Source organism: Pteropus medius, unplaced genomic scaffold, assembly GCF_902729225.1.
Source record: "Pteropus medius unplaced genomic scaffold, Ma_sr-lr_union100, whole genome shotgun sequence".
NCBI lineage: Eukaryota > Metazoa > Chordata > Mammalia > Chiroptera > Pteropodidae > Pteropus > Pteropus medius.
The window spans coordinates 6,290,215-6,316,318 of record NW_024351729.1 but is presented as its reverse complement, the minus strand read 5'-3'; the positions used below and the strand labels follow the sequence as shown (position 1 = coordinate 6,316,318).

Genomic DNA, 26,104 nt, shown 5'->3' with positions numbered 1-26,104 from the left:
ATTTAATTTGTATCTTTTTTCTTTAAAAATTTTGTTCTCTATTACAAATAATCCTGGTAGGGATTTTTAAGGTGAAAATCTGTAAAGATTTTCCTAGGATGTACCTGGGACTGGAATTGCTGAATTGTAGGGTGTGGACTTCTTCACGTTTATAAAACACTCCCCACCAGTGTATATATGAATCCCTCTTACTCCTCCTCCTTATTAACATATGGTAATGTCAGACTGTTTGATTTTTGCTAGCTTAATGGATATGAAATAATATCTCATGGTGGTTTTAATTTATCTTTTCATAATATGTTTATTTGATATTTAGGTTTCATTTTCTGTAAATTGCTCACTCATATATTTTGCCCAGTTTTCTATTTTTTTCTTTTCTCAACTGGTCTCACATATTTACACTCTCTCTCTCTCTCACACACACACACACACACATAGTGATTCAAAGACTCTCGATAGAAAATAAAATGGTTTTTGTTTTTCTTCTCACATCTGGCCCTGACATGGTATCATATCAAACCACTGCCCTTTAAAAAAATCTTGCTTCTCCTATGAGGTAACATTACAGTGTAAATAAGCTGTCATTAGCTTGTTAAAAGACATCTTGCAACGTAAAGACTGTCTAGGAAGATGAGGCAGATAAATGTAAGAAAAAAGCAACAACCCAGGCTTTCTATAATTCTGCTTTGAACACCCACAGGCTTAGTTTAGACATGTGTATATTGATAATCCTGCCTTTTGTTCCTTCCTCTTCCAGTTCAATTTCCATTGTTACAGATCTTGCCCATCTTAGAGTTATTTTGAGGAAAATAAAACCCCTTACACCTTCATATATTTAGAAAAGCTGTAGCTGTAGAAATGAAGGTATTAACAACATGCAATAAAAAGCGAAATAGCTTCGGGTAGTGGTCTGCAAGACAGGCAGCTTGGCCATGACTTGGTAGTTTATTAAAATGCAGATTCTCAGGCTCCACTGCAGCCCTATTGAATCAGGGGCTGCATTTTAACAAGAGATGTTTGAGAAGTTTTGCTTTCAGAAACAATCCCAGTTAAGGTTGATCTGTTTCAGAAGGGATCCCTCCTCCCCAGTCTTCTTTCAAAGTCGCTAAAGCCTGGAGGTGAGTAAGGGTTGACAGTGTGGTGCATATGCTATAATATTTGAGGCTCTACCAACGAGAGACCCATTTTAGTTAATTTACCTAAACACTCTTTAAAGAAATAACTAGGATACTGAAGGGGTTACTAGTAATTTGTATGTTGATGATTATTAGATTTTGTTACTCTCTGCTATTTTATAAAGAAATAGAATTTTTCAGCAAGAGAAGACAGGGTAATTTTGTAACATAGATCACTTAGAGGAGTAGGTAAGGCTTGGTTTGGAGGGTCTTGCAAGGGAACGGCTAGAGAAGCATGAAATTTATTTACTTAGAAGAGGAAATAGGAGGTGGGATAAAGGACAATGAAGGATTTTGCTCAGAAATAAGGAGAACATTTTCCCTTTTCTTGCTTCTATGTTACAATAATCTGTATTGCCAAGATCCAGTATTATTAATTTAACCTTTTAAATTTAACCTAGAAAGTTAATTTTCATTTCTGATGTTGTTTCTATTTTTTTTTTCTTTTAAATTATTACTGGCATATAGCCAGCTGGGGTTATACACACACATAGCCATTTCCTTCACTTAGGGCCCATAGAACCTTGAAGAGTCAACATTGAAATGAAAATTATAACAAAGTGTGGGAAGTGCAATAAGAAAAGTATTGAACTGAGCATCAATTTCTTCCTATCTTATAGGATTACTGTGAGGGTTTAATGGGACTTGCAAAAAAGCCAAGAGAAACTTCTCAATAAATAATGGCCACTCTTCCTCTTCTTCCCTTTTCCTGTTCCCCCAAATCTCATCTCAAGTAGTTTGATTTTAGAATCTATAGAGATTAGTACTAAGAGGTTAGTACTAAGAATAGTAGTAGTGGTGGAAGTATTTATAAGGTACAAAGATAAGGAAGAAGTGATTTCTATGGGAGGAGACATTTTGGGTTCCAAGTGAATGTTTTAAACTGCAGTGATCTCCAACCTTTTTGGCACGAGGTATCGGTACTTCTATGCGTATCTAATGCTTGATAATCCGAGGTGGAGCTGAGGGGGTGATGTGCTGCGGAGCAGCTGCAAATACAGATGAAGTTTTGCTCACTAGCCAACGGCTCACCTCCGGCTGTGCTGTCCTGTTCCTAACAGGCCACAGACTGGTACCAGTCCTCGGCCAGGAGCTGGGGACCAGTGTTTTAAAGAATGCATATGCATATTTTTTTCTAAATGTTGAACATGGAGATCACCTTTATTTAAATTCCAATAATTTACAACTTGCTGAAGATGAAGGCTAGGCTGAAGTTTATTCTAAACCATTTATTTGGTAACCCTTAACATGAGCTTTATGAGACAAAGCTGGTGTTAGCTGTTACTTGTTATATCCCAGCAGGAGGTTCAGGGTTATTAGATGACATACTAGGATGCTGGTACTAGTGTGAGTTCTAGTCTAAAAACCTGAAAACTAAGGGGCTTGAGGTTATCAGAGATCAGAAGGAAGTTAAAGATCAGGAAAACAAGGGGTTGAGCAATATTGGAACAGATATTCCTAAAATACTTCTTTATCACTTTCTTCATGCAACTCAAGTAGCTTCCTCTTCCTCTCTAGCTTTCCAGGCATCCCCATGCTGGCCCAAAGTCCATTTCTGGCTCGTCTTACTCTCTACCTCTCTTCCTCTACCCCTTCACTAATCGTACCAGGATGACAATATCCACTCTTTCCAGCTGACCCAAATCTTAACCATCAATTAAGATCTGCTTCAAATCCCTCTTCTCTTTCCTCTCTGAGCTTTCCCCGACAGTTTCAAATGATTTCAAATGCTGTTCATCCCTCCTGCAAACTTCAGTAGTAGTTTGTGCACCTGCCCTTCACTGCATTTCCTTTGTCTTGTCCCTGTGAATGCTTTGGAAGTTCCCTGAGGGCTGGAGATCTTATAATTTTGGATTCTTACAAATTCTGGTTTCTTAATGTAATAGACAGTCTTGCCAGCTAAACTCCTGTCATCTGAACCCAGGAACAGAATGGATTTAGATAACTTTTTGGAGGAGGGGAAATTTGAAGGAAAGTCACAGAAGTGTATGTAAATACTTTCTGGCCCTCTCAAGCTGCCAGCCTGAGGTCTTTGAAGCTTGGGAAGAGATGCACACAGTTGTTCCTGAGCTCTAGCACACCACTTAAAAAGGGATCCCCCTACTTCCAAAATAATTATCTAAATTTCAGGGACCAAATATTAACAGACTTGAATGACATGGTTTCCCTCACTATCAAGCTCCTGGATGGGGTGTGGGAAGTGTCATTGGTCCTTTTAGTATGTGGGTATGGCAAAGAGAACTCTTAGCCTTTAGACTAATTTTCCAGTTTGTAAAAAATATTTTTACAGACTTCTATATTAGAGAGCTAATTAAGAGGTTATGGGATTGGATTTGAGGAAAGATTTATAGCTGTTTATTTGGACAATTCTTTGAAGGACTATGTGCATAGCAGATGTTCAATAAATATTGACCAGATGATTGATCTAAGGAAAGAGCCAAAGAAAGAGGAATAATTCCTTTGTATCTCTAGTGGAATTGCACAAGGCTAAAGTAATGTAAAACAAGAAACTGGAAATCTTCATTTTTATTTAATATCTTCTTGGATCAATGGTTAACCAGAATGGCCAGCGGTTTGTCTGGCACAGTTAGGAAACATGAGATATTATGAGCTTAATATAAGTACAGGTATTTGTACAGAAAGTATACTAATCTTTATTATGAATAAAGTAAAAGATAAGGCAGATTTCCTAAAGTTAGGTTTAAAAGCAGTAGAAGAAATGGTGAATTTAAGAGCACCCTAAAAATCATGGTGTAGTTTGGGTTCATATCGTCCTGGGCACCTGGTTATTTTTTAATCTATTCTTATTTTGGAAGACTAAAGATGCTGAATCCAGCATTATTTTGATTATTTGTATTTAAATTCCTAATTCAAGCTAACTACTGCTTCCTAGATAATCTAGATAAGAAAGTTAAAGCCTGTTGCCTTTAATACACTCTGCTGAATTTGGAAAAAGACTAGATTAGCCAAAATCTTATTTTATAACTTGAAATTCTAAAAAGCAATAAAAAATCAGCCCCTTAGCATTTCCCAAAATATTTCAATCCATATGCTTAAAAATTACTGCCAAGTACTTTAATTTGTTAGTAAGAAGCAAAATACATTCTCTTAAAGTTGTGCTTTGGGTCCTTTGTCCTCCATTGAGGTGTATATAGAATCACCTTTCCAGGAGGATATTAGGATTATGGGCAAATACAGTCCCCTTTTTTAAGCAATTGTTTTACAAACATACAATCTTATCTTATTGAAAGGTTTGTCATCCTCTTCCCTAATATGTGAATACAGAATTGTCAAGGCACTAACCTTTTGCCCTCCCTGAATTCTTATAGATTTGATATAGCCAATGAGATAATTATAGGCTGAGTTTTTGCCTCTTGTTTGTAAAATCCTGCGAATTATACTTAAGGTTTTCCTTTGACTTTTTCTATTTCTTGATAGTTTTATAATGGAAAGAGGACTGAATATCTGAGCTTAGTCATCAAAAACCTATCATTTGATATATTGAAAGGAAATAGGGTCTGCTTTAGTTTTGGTGGAGCCTTCATGGTTAGTAAAACAAAATAAAACACAACAAAAACACTGATGATGCTTAGATTGTAATTCTAACTCCCAGCAGTACTATTTGGCCCTGGATCCACACTATATTTTTTCCCTCCTATGCAGTGTATGCAATTTTTCAGATGGGAATTCTGGGGTAAGTTTAAAGGCTCTAAAATGAGAGTTAATATGAGGCAATAATAGTTGGTGACAAAGTGGCAGCATTTGCTTTTTTAGGTGCCATTTTCTTAACGTTCATTTTGAAAAATCCAGAATGAAATGGGAAAGCAATAGAGATGATAAGGGTCCCAAAAGTGGGTGGCAATTTTAATGTATCCCTCTTCAGAAGTATTGGTAAATGAGCTTTCCCAACAACAGAAAAAGCTTAGAGATGGATTTGAAAGCAAAATAAAAGGACTTAACTCCTCATAGGTGGAGGAGGGAGGATGAGGAAATAGCTTAAAATAGTTTAAAATAGTACTTATTTTTAGTTTCTTCCTATGAGGCTTCCAGCACAGTTTGATTTTATTTCTTGGATCAAAATGAAGCGCAGATAATGAATGTCACTGATTGGTTCAGTTGTCACTTTGGGTTTTCAGGGGAGGAGACTCCCTGTGCAGATGCTACCTCCTAGTTATAGCTGTGTAAAGTGTAGCAAGTGTCAGTGTGAGGACGACTGTGGCAAAGAACCATTTTGTCTAATAGAGTTCAAAGAACAAAGAGATCAGGTAGTTCAGAAACCTGGAAATGGTTTCACTTTATAATATGAAATAGGATATTATATAAGGAAGTTTTAAACAATGATATCAGCTATCTCTCTGCAATTACTGCTGTTATAGTCATAATAAAACTGATGCCAGTATACATAAATATTCTAATGAAGCCCAGCTCCATAGTTTTGAACTTCCATTTCTGTTGACATTCCGGCTTTGCAGTTACAATTTAAAAATTAAAAAAAATTTTTTTTTTGGCAGAGTTGGGTGGTGGTGGTGGTGGTGGTGGTGTACAGCCTGGTTTGCATGATGAATCTATATTGGATCTCTTTCAATCTATTCCTAAATATTCAGGCACTAAAGCATTACTCTTTTCTTTTAGAGAACTCATCTCAAACTCAGTAACCCGTGTTAACAATGACTATTGATAGAACAAATGCCTGTTAAATAATTACTGCCGCTTTTCTTTTGTTCTAATCTCATGAAAAAGGTGAGACACCCTTTCTACACCCACAGGGCTATTGGTGCTATCATTAGTGATCATCAGCGAAGATAGAATTGGGTTATTACATAACCCCGTGACTAATTACTATTTACTGATTACAGAACTTCTAAGTAAACTTCCACCAGGACTCAGAAGCCTTGACATTAGTACCAGTGGGGAACTGAAGAATTTACAATTTATTCACTGCTGGTATGAGTTAGGGGGCATCTCTCTCTTGTTTGGAAGTCTTCCTGGAACAGGGGACTATGAGCTGGTGAGAGCTGCTTTCCTTTCTGGAGATCTCACCCATTGTTTCTTCTGCTTAGGCCACTTCCTTAAGGCTTTCCTATACATTTTATTTTCTAGTCTTTTCATTTGCTCTCCACTGGGTCTCTTTAGAGTATACTTTTCTAATGTTGAGATTAAGAGTACAGTTGTTTTCACCTGATTTTTGTCCATTAATACTCAGATTTGTTAAGCATGATGAAAGATCATTTCATTTTTGTTCAGTGTCTTCTTTTTTTGTTGTTGGTGATAGTTAGGGGTTGCTTTATAGACTTTATAGAGTTACAAATTTATCATTTCCTAAAAAATTCAAAACTGTTTTATAGCTATATGGCCTTAAAAGAAGACTATTAATAAAAAGAAACCTGTTTTGGTTAAAATTCTGAGAAATAGTGATTATATTGTTTTAAGATTCTATTTAGCTAAGACCTGATTAAAGGAATTGGCCATCTGGAAAGCACAGTTAATGGATCCAGAAATGTCATTGTCATCTTGACTCATATAGAATTTGCACTGAAGAAAAATAGGTTGAATAGAATCCAAAGTCTATGAAAAAGTCTGGTTTCCCTAATTCTGTTTTTTTTTGGACCTATTTATTTTGCATGCCATTTCTAATTAGCAACAATTTCTCTATCACTTATGTGTAGAATTTAACATTTAAATTTTGTTATCCTGTGCCGTTTGTTTTTTTAATGTTGCCTCCCCAACTGGACTGTAAGCTTCTAGCAAACGTGAACCAAGTCTTTCCTTTTTCTGTATATTCTGCAGGGCCTAACATGGTACTGGATTTAAAATAAATGCTGAATGAACACCTAGTACTTAGTCATATGGATATATGATTATTAGGTCAGGATGTTTACATTCTTGTCATCTTCATCATCTGGTTTCATAGTTTTTGCTCTGGAGTTTTTCAGAGTCAGTATCATTTGCTTCAGTATCTAGCAATGACAAGTCCCAGATTTTCATCCACTGGGGATGGGATAGGGTGTGACAGTTAAAGTCAGATATTTCCAGTTCTAGGACCTTTCACTCTCAGAGATTGGGTAACTCAGGTATGTGATATAATAGAACCGGCAGACAGCATAGGAAAGGGAAACAGTTCCCATTATACTAGATTATGGGGCTTTAAGTTAACTGTGGGTACTGTCCCTACTGATACATTGGATCAAATATTATATGCTTTATTGATAAGCAGTTTGGCACATTTTGGGATATTTCCTAAGTATAGACTGATTCTCTACTTGGCTTTTTGTGGTATTAGTGCTTTTTTAACGATTTGTTGTGAGGAAAAGGAAAACAGAAGTAGGAGAGGTGATTATTTTGATTTGTAAATGAATCACAGACTTAAAAATCTATAGAGATAGGAAATGTCTTGGAGGTTATATAGCCCTACTCTTTGATTTTTATAGCTCAGAAAATCGAGGATTGGTATAGTTTGGTCATGTAAGTAAGGTCACAGTTAATGGAAGTCCAGAATAGGACAATACTGTTAAGTCGGTTGGGATAATCAATTTATATTATTTCTGGATTATCTAACACAGTTTGTAAGATGTATTCCATGGATAGATATCTGAGAAACTCATTCATTCTTAAAAAGTGTAATATTTTAAAAAGAAGTATTTCAGAAGACCCTTCACTAGCTAATATATTGAACAACTCTACAAGATGACCTCACATAGAATGTAGTTGACAGGTGCCAATACATGTACCTACTGAGGCATGTAATTGGGAAATCTGGCTCATAATTCCAGGTCTATGAATTACAAACTGTATGAACTTGGAATAAAAATCATATGGCATTCAGAAAGTCATTTGGTGGTGTTATTCAAAAATGAAAAAAATTAGACTGGATTCACTCTGAGAGCCCATTTAGTTTTACAATTCTGTGTAAAAACAAAGTAATGGTAGAAACTTGGAACACGACATGATCAAAGCTTTAAGAAATCAAAGTAGAGATTGATGTGTCTTACCAAATGTGTCAGCAGCTCAACATTTAGAATTTCATTACTTGATTCTGTAACTTATCTCTCCTTTAGGCACTATTGATGCTTTTCTGGATGATATCTATTTCTTAGGCTTAATTTGGTTATCTCTCCTTTGCTTGGAGCTTTTTGCAGGAATATGAATACTGGGAATAAATACATATGAACCAGTAAATTCATTATTTGGAAAAAAAAACTAGGTTGTTTAAGTTTGAAGCATATTTTGTTGAAAACTACAACTGCCCTATGGGGTAGTTTTGTTGAATTAGTGTATTTTGCCTGATAAACTTCCCATATTTTACATTCTGTAGAAAAATAAATAGTTTCTTAGCTATGTTCACTTTCATTAAAGGAAAGTGTCCCAGGAGGGTAAATAGGAAGGCCATGTGGTCATACTTAAGTTTCATTTTACCTTGTCCTGCACCCTGGGATACGATTACTCTTATTTGCTGATTGTAGTGATCTTGAGTAATCAATCTTTCACCAGCCTGAGCTCAAACTATGTCTGCAGTGCCTGCAGCTCTGAAATCTCTCCTACCTTTCTTCAGAGGACAGCTGGTTAGTCACGAATTCGAAAGAACCATTTGCAATCTGTTTATAGGGTGCTTTTGGAAGACCGTGGGATAAGGGCGATGTGCAGCCAGCGAGGTAGCAATATTTTCCTTGTTGGGGTAAGGTAAACTGTTGATGAGAGATAATGTCTATTGTACAAGTTCATAGCGTAAGATCTGGCACATTTTTAGTCCTCAGTAAACATGTTATTATTACTCTGCATTATAATTTTGCCTCTAGATTTATAGACCTCAGGCAGTTAGCAAGCAGACTTACGTATTTTGTTAAGACTTAGACGAGAACCTCCAGAATATTTGATTTAGAGTGTAGAGTGTAGAGTTTTAGTACAGTGTCATTTCTGTTGTTTAATTTGGAAGAAGAGAAGCTAACCTGTTCTGCAATTTGAGTATCCTTCATTTTGTAAATTAGTAATTAGGAGCTTAATTTGTACTGAAGGCTTTTATATCTGGAAATAATTCAGACTCCTTAAGAATGTGAGAGTATGAGAGTGTGAATTGTGAGAAACAGTCTTTCTTTTGAAATTTGCATGCTATTTTGGATGAAAACACAGAGTCAAAATACTAGATTAAAATGCAACTGTTTAAAGTTTAAGGGCTCGATATTTTTATTTGCAAATGGTAGTTTAAAAATTTTCTGTTATTTATGCGATATATTTCTTTAACAAAAATAATTGATTTTAGGTCATTGGATTTTGAATTTCTACATTATTATCTTTTGAATTTCTTTTGCTAATTCACAAATTCTTTTGAGTAATATAGTGTTCTTATCCTATACTTCATATTTCTAATGTTAAATAGTATTATGGTCTTTATTAAAGGTATATGCAAGTTTAGTTAATAAAGATTTTCTTAATTTAAAATATTGGAGAAGACTTTTTTTCAAAAGAATGACACGATTTAGAAACAATGCAGAATTGTATTTCAAGAATGTGAGAAAAATGTATAGAAAAAGTTGTCCATACCATCACATTTTATAATTTTAAATTCCTAAATACTTGAAAATGTTTTTGTTACCATAAAGTCATGAAAAAGATAATGATATTAATGGCTACTAATATTACTTAACTTGATTTTAGAAATTCTAGCCAATACAGTGTTCTCCTCCACAAAATAAATCAGAAACATAGAGAAATCACCATTATTCGTAAATGATGTGATCAACTACTTAAAACAAATAGGCCAAGGAAATGAAAATACAAAAATTAAATAAAACAACCTCTGTTTAATATTAGTAAGAATCAAATAAATGTAAATTAAACGAAAATGAGATTTGTTTTTACCTTTCAGATGAGCGTTATCTAATACAATAAAAGCAAACATTTATTGAGTACTTATAGTGTATCAGGTATTGTAGTAACTCATTTAATCCTTAAAATAATCCTGCAATTCTACAGATATAATCTTTATGATAAAGATATAGTCTCTGCTTTACAGAAATCTGCAGGAATGTTGAATAACTTCCAAAGGTCATAGTGCTAGTCCATGGCAGAGCTGGGATTTGAACCCAGCTATAGAATTCTGGTCCTAGAACCATTGCTCTTATCCCCTGAACTGCCTCCCAAGGTTGATAACATTCCATGTTGGTGAAGATATCGGGAAGGAAACAACCATCTCCCTTGCACTGCAGGTATGGGGAGTGTTTATTGCATCTCCTTTCTAAAAGGCATTCTGGTAACACTGTTCAACACCTTACAATCCAGTACTTCCACTTCTAAGAATTTATCCTAAGGAGATAATCAGGCAAGTGTGCAATAACGAATGTATAAGGATGTGTTTACTACATGGTTTATAGCAATAATCTAAACAATGATTTTGAGGGAGTTTAAATTTTGGTACATCATACAAAGATGTATCATATGACTATTAAAACTGATGGTATAATACTATGTTTATTAATATGTATGCCTGAGTTACATTTTTTTTGTGAAAAAGAGCAAGTTACAAAACAGTTTGTACTCTGTGGTATGATCTCATCTGTACATCTAAATAGCTATGCATGTATTTATAGACTAAAATGCAGTGGGCTGGCATCTCTGGGTGGTGACATTATGTATGATATTTATCTTTTTTATCTTATCTTTTTTATAATTTTTATAGTGGGATTGCATTATTTTTAAAATTAGAAAAAAGCCCTAAAAGTATTTCTTTTCCTAGTCCCTTTAACTTTTTATGTTTTTGTGTGTGTGTGATAAAATTAGGTTGGCAAGTTTTACCTTGGTTACATGCTTTCTAAATGTGAGGCAGTCTCTTATATGGAGCTTTAGATGAAGCTCCATGTCACAATTTTGTTTTCGAAGTTTCACCTTCCCAAGTTATTTATTCTTTACAGCAAAACTGCTCCAGAGATCTAGGTGTGCTTTAATTAGGTGGGGCTAATGAGCTTCAGGTGTGCTCTAAACAGCAGAGCCCACCCTAGTTGGCTTGAGCTTCCTGATTTAAACATGACTTTTGCATGACTTAACTTATATAAAAATAGAACTCTGTTAAAGTAGCTAAACATCAGCAATCACTGAACATTAAAGAAGATGTTTTAAATCTGCATTTAAAATCAACAAATGTCATTAATAATCAGGAATCTTTTGTCAAATAGTCAGAATTTTTCTTTCATGATCATATACGCAGATCCTGATGAGAATGTTCTTTTCTTCTTAAATCTTTATTTTATTTAAAAACCTCCCAGAGCTCGTGTTTCATTGCACACCCCACCCTGGCTTTGGACTTGGCTGGTATTGAAGCACTCTGAGCAGTTTATTTTTTACTTAGACTTCAGGTACATGTGCTTTAAACTAATTTAGTTGGCTTCATTCATTCTTTCAGTCTTCTTTAGGAATAATTAATTGTCTGACAGATTTTAATATTAACCTAGTTGGTGACCCTAAACTTCTATGATGCAAAAGAAGAATGAGTCAAAATTAGTAGTTCCTTGCAGGGAATCCCAAACCCTTCATTATTAGGTGCTTTCAATTATAAAAGTTAGTTTTCCTAAAGAGTGAAGCCTACATCCTCCTCTCTTTTGTGAGTGGATCGATTTGCTGACATGGTTTCTGTAGGCAGAATGAATACATATAAAGGTCTTGTCGAGTTTCCTTAGAAACATATTACTTAGAGCAGAACTAATTACTATTAAAAGCATATTTACCAGAAAATAAGCTAGTTTTCACTTGAGGCCACACTTTGGTTATGGATTCTCATTGGTCTTTGTGGACGGGGCATATTCTTAGTTGTTTTTATATTCCCAGCCCTGGAATTGATTTGCTGAAATCATATGATTATCTCATTGAATAGCGGCCCATTGATAAGCCCTGTTCTGCAAATATGCCAGTCTATGCTTATTGAGCCCATGTTTTTTTTCTAAGAGCTTTGGGGTTAGTCACTCATTTGGCCAAACATAGACAAGGCCCAGAATTGTTTTCTGAGGAAGATCTTGCCCATAAATGATCTTCCCACCAACCTCCATGCAGGAGAAGAGTGGCCTTTTGTGTAGGTACATGTACTGTTCAGCTTTCTTCATGTTCATAAAAGGATAAGTTCTTCCTAGTGGCTTTGCCCTTTGTCACTTCTGTCATATATTCAAGGCCAAATTTCTGTTAGTGGACAGTATCTTGAACTTTCTATTATCAGATTCTTGTGAGAAATATTTAGAAGAAATATTCACCAAGAATTGCTTTAAAAATATGAAGTCTGGCCATTGCTTTAAAACATAAATTTAAGTCTCAATTTCACCCTTGAGTTAAGCTGGAGTATAGCTGCTAGACTAGCACTGTTTCAGTAGGTATGTAATGTGAGCCACCCACGTTAATGTTTTTAGTAGCCACATTGAAAAAGTTATAAAGAACAGGTGAGATTAATTTTAATAATCTATTTTACTTAACCCAATATAACTAAAATATTGCCATTTCAATGTGTAATCAATATAAAGCTTATTAATGAGATATTTTACTTTTTTTGTAGTAATTCTTTAAAATCTGATGTGTATTTTATACTTACAGCATATCTCAGTTTGGACTAGCCACATTTTAGATGTTCAATAGCCACATGTGGCTGGTAGCTTTTATAGTGGACAGCATGTTGTAAACCATTATAGAACTATGTATGAATGTGCCTACATTGGTACTCTGTGTGTTGAGCCAATGAGATGTCATAAAAATGGTAATGCAATAATACTGTTGTACTTGATGTAGATATAAGAATGCATATTAATACTTCCTACATCATAAAAACTAATAGGAGAAAATTCTCTCAGCCCTCATCCCCAGCAAACCATTTGTGTTTATTTTATGGCAATGTGGACTAGGCCTGTGAATTTTGTAATTCTTTGGTTGGGATGCTAGAAAGTTCAGAGACAAATTAATGGCCTGTTTCTAGCACCTGGGCAGTGCTGAATGGTGTGAGTTCTGGGTATAAACTTACTCCTGTCTTGCTCACTCTGGCTTTCCTTGCAAAATTTTTTATTGGATAAAGATGGGAATAAATAAAATCTTGTGTTACTTAAATTTTTATTAAGTTTAAATATGTCACTCCAAATTTTATGGAAAATAGAATTTAAAAAAATTTAGACTCACGTGTCTTACTTTACTTGACTTTTGACTTAAAATTAGTTTAATAAATGGATATACTTGGACAGATAGTATCTAAGTTATTTGGTCTAACTTGAGACGATATAGAGATATTAACTGATTTTTTATGTCAGCGTTCTCAAATTTCAGCATTTATCAACATCAACTCGAGAACATGTTAAAAATCTGGTGTCTGGGTCTCACCTCATGGGTGGGTTAAAATCAGTAGATTTGAGTTGGGGTCTTGAAAGTGGTAGTTTAATAGGCTCTCTTGGTTGTAATTCCTGGTAGCTTTTTCTATCTTCCTACTTAACCCTAATCTCTCAGAAAAAATGCTTTTTATACCTAATCTCCACACTTTTTTTTTTTTTTCGGTCTTTCTCACTACCCTCAGCTATTTTGAGATTTAACTGACATATAACATTGTGTGTGTAAAGTGTTCAATGTGATGATTTGATACACTTGTTTTTATGTGTAAAAAAATGTTGTAATAAAATCACCACTGTAATGTTAGCTAACACTTTCATCACAGCACATAATTACCATTTCTTTTTTGTAGTAAGAACATTTAAGATCTACTCTCTTAGCAATTTTTAAGTATAGAATACAGTATTACTAATTATGATCACCATTAGCTCCCCAGAACTCATTCATCTTATAACTGGAAGTTTGTACTCTTGTCTATAGCTCTCTTCCCCTCCCCCAGTCTTTTTCTTATTTTTCTTCCCCTGCCCCTCTCTGGTTAAGCATGTTTTGTAGGTCAACCCATGTTCTTTGGATTTTTCAATTTTTGCCTCCTGGATTCTCTTATTATCTAGATTTTGTATCTTGAACAGTGGGAGGTATCCAGCACATTATCTAGGATTCTTTAAGTCTGTGACAGAAACTGACCCACTTGCCTACCAAAAAGAGAAAAATGTCAGGAGAGCCCAGGGATGGGCCTTGTCTCAGGCACACTGGATTTAGCCTGGAGCCACCTACAAACCTTTCTCTGGTTCTCAGTCTGGCTGTCTACCAAGGTCCTCATACCTCCAGAAGGCAGGCAGGGAACACTTTTCTCTTCGAGGAGGGGAAGGGGAGAGAAATGGCAATACTTATGATTCAGAATCTCTTTTTTATCCCAGTTACTCATGCATCAGGACAGAAGATGTTACTACTGTTGAAAATAGTGAGGTTTTAGTTCACACTGGGATCCTTCTTTTAAAAAAGTTATTGGATTAATGAACTAATGGATAAGTACATAGCATTTTGAGATTTTTTTCCCCAATTACAACCAGTTATAATTGACTTGCATTGATTGTGATTTTAATTTGTTTGAAACTATTATTTAAAGCCATGGTATCTTTCTAAATTTAATAGTGCAGCATTTTAAGCAAAAATGAACATTTAACTTTCTTTATAAACTGAATGGACTTCTTTCTTTTAATAGATTTTAATCTAGTAATTAAAATGCTGTTTCTTGTAGTATATTGAATTTAGGAACAGGAATTCAATTTCTATGAATTTTATAATGGAATAATTGACTCACTGAAACAAATGAAATTTTTTCAGCATCTTTATAAATTGACGATTTTACTTATAGTCATATAACTTTAACTGATATATAATCTAATTAAAATAGTTCTATCATTTGTATGAATTGTCTATTCTCTAGAAATCGTTACCCCAGACTTCAAACTTTGCTTTATCCACCTATTCTCATTTGTTCCATTTTCGATAGTTATTGTGTGTCTATTACACTAGACATCTGACAACTACGGGAAAGGGAAAGAGCTGGAGAAGACCAAATTGCTTTGTGTAAGAATTTTGCATGTGGTTCTGAAGTCTATCAACCTTTAGGGTACCTGAGAACTAGTCATACACCTCAATGCATTTGGGTGCAAGGAAGCTGGTACTTCAGGCAGGCAAGATTTTCAGACTCGGCATTACCAGTTTCCTCCTTCTTCCCTGTATCTTTAGGCTAAGAGGCTATTAACAGTTTTCATTTTTAATACATACTCAAATGCCATGGAAACCAGCCTCAGCATTGACTTAGGAGGCAGAATTTCACTTCTCAGCTTACTGCAGGATTTCTAAGTACAAAGGTTCATTTGCTTGCTCAAGGAACCTTTTAAATATCTGTTCATTATTCGTTAAAAAAGGACAGGTAAAGAGAAAGAGAAAGGCAAAAAAGATGTAAATTTTCTTGAGTCCTACTCTGGAAGGGCTCCCATGGGCAAGGCCAGTCTTTCAAACCTCTTTATTCTGCCTGCTCAGTACACTTGTCAGAGTCCATGAAGACTGTCATGAGATAGGAAATTGCTCCTTCTCGACAACATTATGGGCTCATAAAGTTGACTTGTAATAAATCTATGGCTCATAAATAAATAAATTATCACTTCCTATGCCTGCAAAGTTATAATAGGTGGACCAAAAATTAGAACGAGAAGGTGGGGGGGGATGCAAGAGTAGTCAGGTAAATGCAGGAGCTCTGCCCGGTGGGAGGCTGCTTGGTGCCTGCATTTTAGGGACAGATTTTAAACCCGTAAATAGATGATTTCATCTCCCGCCCCCTCCCCCCTAGTTTTGTGGGTAACCCTAGATACCACATGAAGTAGCCCTGTTATAAAAGCCACAAGGAGGTATGGCATATGGGAAGAAAAGCAGACTTTAAAGACCTAGGTGTCAGTCTCAGCTGTCATCCACTAGCTTGGTGTCCTTATCTGGTTATCAAATCTAGAATTAACAGCTCCATCATAGGGTAACTGTGGAGCTAACATGAGGGTGAGGGTGGGGCCAGAAAATAGGCAAGAGATACCAGAAAAGCAGGCCTGTTAAAGTCAATCCATTAACATTGGGATGCTAAATTTTCTAGTAAATAGGGAGAAAAGGGTTTGATCTTGACAAATAAAAGTTGGAGTTATGGGAATCAGTTTATCTTACATGCAATAAAGTTTAGATTATAATCACAAATATAGCTTAATTATTAGAAAGAAAAAAGAACAAATGAAGTGTTGAAATTTCTCAAAGGTGAAGGAGAGTTAATTTTTTCAAGAAAATTGTATGATAGCACAAGATGATATTTGTCTTTCTTACCACAGTCATGAAGGTCATATTACAAAAGCTATGCTGGGCTCTCTCAACCTTCCCATATCCTTTCTTTAATCTCATGACATTCGAATTGTTCTCAATTTTCTTTTCCTTTGGTTGTCAACTCTTCTAACTTTGCCAGACTCTTATTAATCAGTGGTTTTGCATGTGATTCAAGTACTTCAAAATCTCTTTCATTGACTTTTATGAATTCCTGAATATTTTATTAGTTCACACAGTGTCTCTTTGCAATCAACTTATTGTTGGAACGTCTGAAATTCAGTAAGTGACTAACACAGAGACATGACTGGCAGGGATCAACTTCTATCATTGCATGGGAGAAATGGTTGAATGAGGACTAATATAAAAATTCTTTTATTTTGTGATTTTTTTGCTCTTTTCTTCATCTCCTTAACAGAGTGGAGCTGGATTATGAATACCTAAGTAAAAAGAATCTCTTTTTTTGTCAAAAATATGAAGACTATAGTGCTATGAAAATATAGGTAGTCCTTTGGGAAAGGTTTCAAACATTTTTTATCCTAATACTTGAATCAAGGTCACACTTTGTATCAATGAGCAGGATAATGATACTGAACAGAATTGTTTCCTTACTTGCATGCTGCACTCGATGTTCATTTAACTTTTTGGTTTTCCCGATGATCCTCTGTACCACTGGGAATCTCAGGAATTGGATAATTTATTAATTGTTATTTAAAATTTATTTTTTCTTAATTTTAAGACTGTAAGTTTCTTGAGAATGGTGTCTATTTCATTTGTCATACTGTGGAGCTAGAACAGTGCCTCATGCATGGTACACAGTGGAGAACTAGTGTCTGCATGAACAGTCAGGTTGGTTTAGCACTCTGTGTTTATGACTTCATTCATTTGAAAAATATGTACTATTCACTTACTATTTCGCAGAGGATATAACATGTAAGAGAAACAGTAATTGTTCTCAAAGAGTTTATAGTCTGGTAAGAGAAGATATGCATCTTCATAATTAAACTAGGAGGCATTGTTATGTATAGGTGATATGAATGATATAAAACAAACCACTGGAACTAAGTAGCAGGCATGTTCTTCTGAGTGTTCTTTAAGAGTAGAGTAATCCTTAGACCTTGCAGGTGGAATGAGCGTAGAAGGTAGAAAGGATGGGCAATTGGGGGCATTCTAAGCATTTTCATGGGTAGCAGAGTAGATAAACTTGTGTGGAGAAAGTTTATATGGGACTTTGTGTTTATTTAAGGACATATAAAGAAATCGACTCAAAAAATCCATCCTCTCCTCTCCACCCTGACCGCCAGAGTCATCACTCAAAAATATGCCATCCTCACCTCTCACCTGGACTATGCATTGGCCTGCTGACTTCAGGTTCTACCTTAATCAGCTTAAATGTTACTGTTAGGTAGCTAGTCAGACATTATTGACAGGGGGTACAAAGGAATAGGGGCCCAGCCTAGAGACCGCCCAATGAACACCCCAATTGTAGTAGGATTCTGGGCACACACATGCGCACTAGGCAAAGTTATAGCAGCCAGGTGTCCATCAAAATGACCCCACCAGCCGATTACCTAGGAATGCCTTTGGGACTACCCAGCATGGCCCAAATTGAAGGCAGACATCTTCGCTTCTGGGCCCTATTTTGCCTGTCTGGGTCTCTCTTTTTTTGGTGGCCTTTTGTGGCCTTTTTGCCTTTTTGTGGCCATTTTGGCCCCTTTGTTTTAGTTATAGTGCTGGGACCATGTGCCTCCTTGGGGCGTACATTGTCTTTCTAAAATATATTTTTAATAAAACTATTAAATCTCAATGACCTGTGATTCGTCACTGCCATTTGAGGAAGAACCGAGGAAAAATGCCATTTCGCATCTGCATGTCATTATCCCTCTCCCTCCCCACTACCGTTGGGGTGACACTGAACTCCAGTCATCCCCAAAAGTGACATTACTACCTGTGGAGGCCTGCCCTGTTTACCCTACCTAAACTCGGTCCCACCCCTACCCCTTGTTCACTTCCATCATGGCCCTTTAATTGTATTATTACTTGATTGGGAGTGTTGTCATTGAAAAAGTGCGGTGGGGTGAGAGTAGACGAACTGCTTGGGGAAAAATACAAGGGTCAGAGAGGCCTGTTAAGTGGTGATGACCTTGGTATGATACGACGTGAACTTGGCTTAGTAATATTGTGGCAGAGGGGATGGAAAGAGAGAAGCATGAAGGTTTAAAAGTGTTTTCTGTGGAGTACAGAGTACAGATACAATTACTTGTTTTTATATAGTTATGATGTCTGATGTTTTAAGGAATAAAACAGTTGTATTTAAATACAGTTGGTTGTCTTTTCTAGGAGCTTTTGACAGTAATTTGGAGCTTATGTTTTGTGGTTTGATTTGCAAGGGGGACTTTTCTACACAAATATGCTCCAACCAACACAAGTAATGGAGAATTCTTAAATATATGAGTTTTTCCCCTCAACAATTGGTAATTATCTGCAGCTTTAGCTGACGATAATGTTTTAGGATGTGGTCCATGCAAAAGAAAAAAGGCATCTTTTCCTCTATGAATGTACAAGGAATAAAAGTTTAATATCTTTAAAAAGAGATGAGTCTAAAATGAATTGATTCCACTTCCCCCACATAACCCATCAGTATTTGTGAACAGACGAACAAACCACTCACAATGCTTGATAGAAAAAACAAAAATTTCTTTTCCTTTTTTTAATTACCTGGATGGACCATGAACTTCATCTGTGTTTACTGAAAAATAGGTTAGAATTTCAAAAAGATTTTGAAAATATATGAAGTTTTGGTTTCCATTTTCCTAATATGACATGATGTTTAGAAATGATTCTTGAGGTGAAGTTCTGCTCTTCTTAAGTTAATAGCATTTAAAAAGTATAGATCAGTGTTTTAGAAAATTGATATCTATGCCAGTGACTATCATTCTGGTAAGGGACTCAAGGACATTCCTTTCCTCCTCTTCTAGTAACAGCTCACTTCTTTCTGAGGAATCACTTCGGCCCCACTGCCTTCAGTTTCAGTGGAATTGCTGGTGTAGATGCTTATTCTTCTCCACTGGGTCATAGGATTCTCTCTCCTAGGACTCAGTCCTGAGCAACATGATGGAGAGAGGACAGGTGTGTTGGTGAGCTGATCTTGGTGGCTCCTGTTATCCAAGAGTGTCTTGGACTCATTCTTTTTCCTCTTCTTTTTACTTTATGAACTACTTGGTATCTAGTAAAGTTCCTTTCTGTTTTAGTTTATCAGATTAGAGTTTATCAGATTTAGTTTATCAGAACAGAGTTTTCTGTTCCTTGCAACAAATGTATCATATCAAAAGGAAAAGGAAATTATTTGTAGTCCTGCTGTCTATAACTACTGAAAAAGTGTCTTTTAATTTTTTTCTTATGTGTTTATTAACACAATTTAAGTACAGTTGACCATTGAAAAACGGGTTTGAACTGCATGGGTCCACTTAAATGTGGATTTTTTCAATAACTATGTATAGTACTATAAATGTATATTCTCTTCCTTATGATTTTCTTAGCACTTTTTCTCTAGCTTTTACTTTATCATGAGAATACATTATATAATACACATAATGTACAAACTATGTGTTGATCGACTGTTTATGTTACCAGTAAGGCTTCCAGTGAACAGTAGGCTATTAATAGTTAAGTTTTTGGAGAAGTCAAAAGTTATACGCAGATTTCCAACTGAGCCAGAAGTTCAGTACTACCCCCGACCCAAGCCCCCGCATTGTTCTAGGGTCAACTGTATGTTGTATATGTAACAGTATTTGATTATGCTTATTATATTATGGTGAACAAGTTTCCATGTCACATGTTAAAAATATGCTTTTAATGGCTCCATTGTATTCTATAATATAGATAACCCATAACTGAATTATTCTTCATTATTGGAAATTCATTTTGCTTTCGAGCTGCTTTCTATTATGAATAATGTCATGATAAGCATTTTTTTTCATAAAGCTTTGCCAGTGTCTCTGTTTCTTTCCCTAGGCTAGAGAGCACTGGAAATGGATCACTGAGCTAAAGAGCGTGAGCTTATCCCAGGTGCCAGCAAGCTTCGTAAAACTATCCTCTCGGCAGCATATGAGTTTCTGTTTCATCGTACCTTCACTTTTTGAGGACCATTGTTTTTCAAAGTTGACATTCTAATGGATAAAAAATTGTATCTCATTTTTGTTTTAATTCGTTTTTTGATATATAATTATTGATGATTTAATTTTTTCTTTTGTGGATTATCTATTCATACCTGCAAAGAAACGTTTAATTAAGTAACTGAATTAAAAACCTTATTGAGTTCAAAGAACTGAACATAGTAAAACCAAATCTTAATTATTTTCTGTTATTTATCTAATTGTATAGTCAGCAATTTAAACCCAAATAACATCTTGAAAGCACTGTTGATTTCAGTCTTTAAAATTAACAACTTTGGAACTTAAAGTTATTTCTTTCTGTGGACATCTGTTTTCCAAAGTTACAGGTGGACTATTTTTATGTTGCGGATCATAAGGTATCAGATAATAAAACTGTGGGGAGAAGAGCCTTTTCTTAAAGGACAGCAGCCTGGAAGGAAAATTGCATTTTCTGATACTTTTCCACCTGGGAAGAGGAAGTGAGGGGCAGCTTCAGTCAACCAGACTCTCTGTGGAATGACCTGAAGTCTTGGAACATTTACTGGTAGATTGTATGGGAGGAATATTTTTGGCCTTAATCATTTTACCAGCACTCTCTTGCTGAATAAGCTAAGCATTGGGTTGTGATCATGTATGATAAACAGAGTTATGACTCTGTGAATGCTTTCTCTTAGCAGGGGGCACAGTGGGACTCCACTGGGGAGGGATCCTTGGTTGAGAATTTGGTGATGGCTGTCTGCATATCACATACCAACTGGTGTTATGAGATCTGATGGACCTGTTGCCTCTTCCTAGATCTCACACATCTCTGCTTATTGCAGACTAATGTTCCTAGTGTCTCTTGACATAAGTATAGTTTTATTCCCCTTTTCTTTTCTCACTTATATAATAAAACACACATGGAGTTTGAAGCATAGTATAGTTGAACAGGTGTAGGTGTATGTTGGGGGATGTTTTTATGGAATTTGAAGGGTTAAACAAGGATGATAGTTATTATTATTCGTTTATTATTATTGATTTATCAATGTCCAGTCTAGGTTAAAATCCAACGATGCATTTCTAGTCTGTAAAAATCTTTTGACAGTGAATGTGTTCAGTACTTGCCCTTCAGATGAAGTTTAGTAAATTGACACTTCACCTCTGGATTTTTTAGTAAAAATATTTTAAATAAAAACACTTTCTTAATGTATTTGTCACCTGCTACTGTCTGTATCGTCTAAGCAAAATCTGCTGCTTTTGGAAATGAAGTTGTAAACTAAGTTGCAATTTGCTTTGTAATTATATCTATCTTGACCTCTGGAAGAAAAGTGATTTTGTTTCCGTTGTTTAAGCGGACGTCTGTTATCTGAGAGAGCAGCATAGTGCAGACCTAATGACAAATAGAAGAGGGAGGTTTTTTTTAAGGAGTGCTACATCATGTTAAATTGTGTCCTTTGGGATTGGGACATATAGCTGCAGCAGAGGCTCGCGATGGGAGGCATTATCTAAGGAGCTATAAATATGTTTAATAAATATGGTGGGTACTACTCAGTTTCCCTTACTATCAGCTTTATCTTCTAAAGCTCTTCAGAAGAGCATGGATAATATTCTGAAGAAAATTTGTCTTTCTCATTGCCAAAGGCATAGGTATGAAACCAAGAAGCCGATCAAGAATTTAGATTCCAGTAGGAGAGAATGTAAAGCAGCCACTCCCTGTTGTTTGAGTAGCACTATTTTTTTTTTTGTATGAAAACATTACATTGAATAAGACTAAATTTTTAACTATAAAATTTAGAGTGGTTTGATTTTTTCTCATTTTTATGAAAGTTTGCAAAGTGACTTTTGCCTGGTGTTTGGTATTTATTATGGAAACATGAACTCTCAAAAATATATTACTTCTCCTATAAGAGAAAAATGGTTTTACAGAGCAGATTTGGTAACAGTCCCTCATTGAATTAATAAATACTAAGGCCATTATTAAGCAGAAACTTCCAGTTGAAAATTCATTTTATCCTAGCCTCATAATAACCAGCAATTCAGGCCCACCCTCACAAGAGTCTTCAGGATATAGTTACTTGGATATTTTGCATTTACTTTAAACTCACCCAAAATGGTGTTGATTTTCTTAGCCCTGTCGATGTTTCTGGGATTCTGTTGACATTTAGATTGAAAATCTAAAATCTATTCTTAATTTCTTCCTCACTTTTACCCCCTATAGTCAATCTGTCACCAAATCTTTGGGCTCTGTCTTTGAAATATTCCTGGTTAATCTGTTCCCTTTTTGTGTTATTAAAATCCATTATTTGGCACTCAGTGCCAGTCGCTTTAACTAATCACTTAGTTTCAAAGTGGTTTCCCCACCTCTGTTTTCTTCCTCTTATAGTCAGCCCTTCATAAACTCTCAGATTAAGTTTCCCATACTTAAATTTCATATTTTGACTCCTCTGCTCAAATCTTGGAATGGCTTCCTGCTCAGTACTCTTGGTGAGGTTCCAACTGAATTACTTCACATTCTGTGCTCAAAGTTCTAATCTCTTCTCTTTCTAATCTCACATCTCACCATGTGCAGTCACCAGTAGGTGAGTGGTTCTTCTACAAGTGGGTTGTTTGGAAGTTGGATTTAAATTTTATGTTGAAACAGTTCTTTAAAAGCTGTGGTTCAATCCTGAGCTACATCTCAAAGGCCTGTGTATCCTAATGCAGCTGTTTTCTGAGCTCTGGGAGCCAGAAGCCATGTATGTATTCCAATTTTTGTTCTTTCTTAGTGATCTTACTCGATCATATATTTCCCCTGTTTTCTGTACCTTCATCTTTTCCTCTTCACTGCCCCTTCTCTCAATTTTCATTTACTCATTTTTTAAACAAGTATTTCCTGTGTGGTTGTGCTAATATTACAAACATGCAAAAGTCTCTCTTATCCTAAAAACAAAAAGCAAACAGACCCAGTCATGTCTCAGTCCACATCACCCTCTCTCTACCATACACTCTTCTCCCCTTTACCATCCAGCCTTTTGAAAAAGAGTCTGTACTCTTTACCCCCACTTACCTTCTCAGCCTCCTTCCTCAAACCTCAACAGTCTGGCTTTTACTGGCCCATGTAAACTGTTTCCCTAAGGCCACTGATTTCCTTCTAGTTTTCAAATGCTATTATACCTTCTCAACTTTTAGCTGCAACATTTGAAAGCCTTCCTCAGTCTCTTCTTCAGGATGTCCCCCCACCCCCACCCTTCCAATCTCCCCCTCCTCTTCCCCTCTCTTTTCCCCGCTTCCACCCATTGAACACAGTAATGGTTAGAAAGTGAAATTTCAGCCTTTATATCTGCTGGAGAACCAGAGAATGGCCCTTGCAGGGTTATGGGGTTAAGGCTTGTACTTCAAAATAACTGTTCCTCAGTGCCTTTTTTCTGGTTTGGGGGCTATACTTTGAATAACTGAGGATGCTGAAAGCCTACTCTTTCAAAAAGTGTGTGGGGGGGAATCAAGGAGTATTAAAACTAATTCTACTAGATATAATTAAAGTAGAATGTAGTTATGTAATGTGAAAAGCTAAAATTACTATATGCTAGGTACTGTTCTAAATGCTTTACTTGTGCTAATTCATTTAGTTCTCTACCAAATCCTATGAGATGGGCATTATTATCCATACTTTACAGATGGAAAAATGGCAAAGAGAGTTAAAATCAAGTGGCCAAGATCACAGAGTGACTTGATAGTAGAGACATGACTAAAACTCAGAAATCAGGTTTTGAAGCTTATTCTCTTATTCATTGTACAAACTTATCTCTCTGATATAAATAGAGGTCATTTTAAAACAATAGTTTTGGTGTATATGCGCTTTTTTCCCTTTCTTCTAAAGCAGAGTAATTCTCAGTAGTTCTTCTGTTGTGGCTTTAAGTTATAATGGTTCTGGCCTAGTTCTTTCAGGGGAGTAGTTTAGTTATACATGGCCTGAATTTTCTATTTGACTATGATGTGTTAGGAATTAATTATTTATAGTGTTTGCTGAAGCTGATGTGGTGCTTGACTCACTCGGGGTTTATAAACAAAGATCCACTAAAATTTTGTCAAAATCCATGAAAATTTCATGAAAGTGTCTGGTAAGAAGTTGACCTGTATTTTAGGCTTTGTGGATTTGAGGTTGTTTAACAGTTATGGGTTATATTATGATGTCAGAGTTACCATATATCACATAAGGATAACTAGAGCTAAATTTCTGAAGAGGAATATTAGTTTATTTGTTCATTTTAAATTTGTTGTTTTTACATAGGATATCAATTCAAGATATAATGCTAGAAATATGAGATCAGGTTTATGATGGAAAATCAGGAATGGTGAAGGGCAGACCCAGAAAAGGGACTCAAGTTTTAAGTCATGCTCCTAGAAGCTTAAGGAGTATCTAGGAGAAAGATGTTCACTGTTCATTAATTTATTCATTTAACAAATATTTATCGATATCTACTGTGTACCAGGCACCATTGTAGACACGGGGGACAAACCAGATGAAAATCTCTGCCTTTATGAAGTTACATTCCTTTTTATTTTTCTTTTGGCTTTATTGAGGCATTATTGATAGATAATATTGTAAGATATCTAAAGTATAATTTGTGGTGATATATATGTGTACATTATGAGAGGATTCTCACCCTCTAGTGAACACATCCATCACCTCATACGTATTTTTCTTTAGTGAGAACATTTAAGTTCTACTTTAGCAAATTTTAATTACATAATATAGTGTTATCAACTATAGTCACCATGTCTTATATTAGATCCTCAGACCTCATTTATCTTATAGCTGAAAGTTTGTAACCTTTTACCAACTTCTGCCCATTTCCCCCATCCCCCAGCCCTGACAACCACTCTGTGCTGTTTCTAAGAGTATGACTTTTTTTTAAGATTCCATATATAAGTGAGGTAATGCAATATTCGTCTTCCTCTGACTTATTTCACTTAGTATAATGCTCCAAGGTCCATCCACTTATTTGTTGATGGACGCTTTGGTTGTTTTCATAGCTTGGCCACTGTGAATAATGCCGCAATGTGGGAGTGCATATATCTCTTTCATATTCTGTTTTCATTTCCTTTGGCTATATACCCAGAAGTAGAATTGCTAGATCATACGGTAGTTCTATTTTTAATTTTTGAGAGACCTCCATAGGGTTCTCCTTCCATAGCAGCTATATCAACAGTGCACAAGGGTTTCCATTTCCCCACATCCTTGCCAGCACTTGTTAACTCTTGTCTTCTTGATGATAGCTATCCTAACAGGTGTGGAGCAATATCTTACAGTGATTTTGATTTGTGTTTCCCAGATGAATGGTGATGTTGAGCAGCTTCTTGTGTATCCGTTGTCTATTTGTATATCTTCTTTGGAGAAAGGAAATTGGACTGCTTTTTTTTTTTTTGCTATTGAGTTATATGAGTTTTTAAATATATTTTGGATGTTAATCCCTTATTGGGTGTTCGATATACAAATATTTTCTCCCATTTGGTAGGTTTCCTTTTCATTTTGTTGGTAGTTTCTTTGATGCTCAGAGTATTTTTAGTTTAATAGAGTCCCACTTGTTTATTTTTGCTTTTGTTGTTTTTATGTTTGTT

The 26,104-nt window shown here is 35.6% G+C and overlaps 1 protein-coding gene across 1 annotated transcript in view; it reads left to right on the top strand.

Moving 5' to 3' along the window:
- Positions 1-26,104, top strand: part of HECW2 (HECT, C2 and WW domain containing E3 ubiquitin protein ligase 2) — a 318,168-nt gene that overhangs the window by 87,811 nt on the left and 204,253 nt on the right. The window lies entirely within an intron of this gene.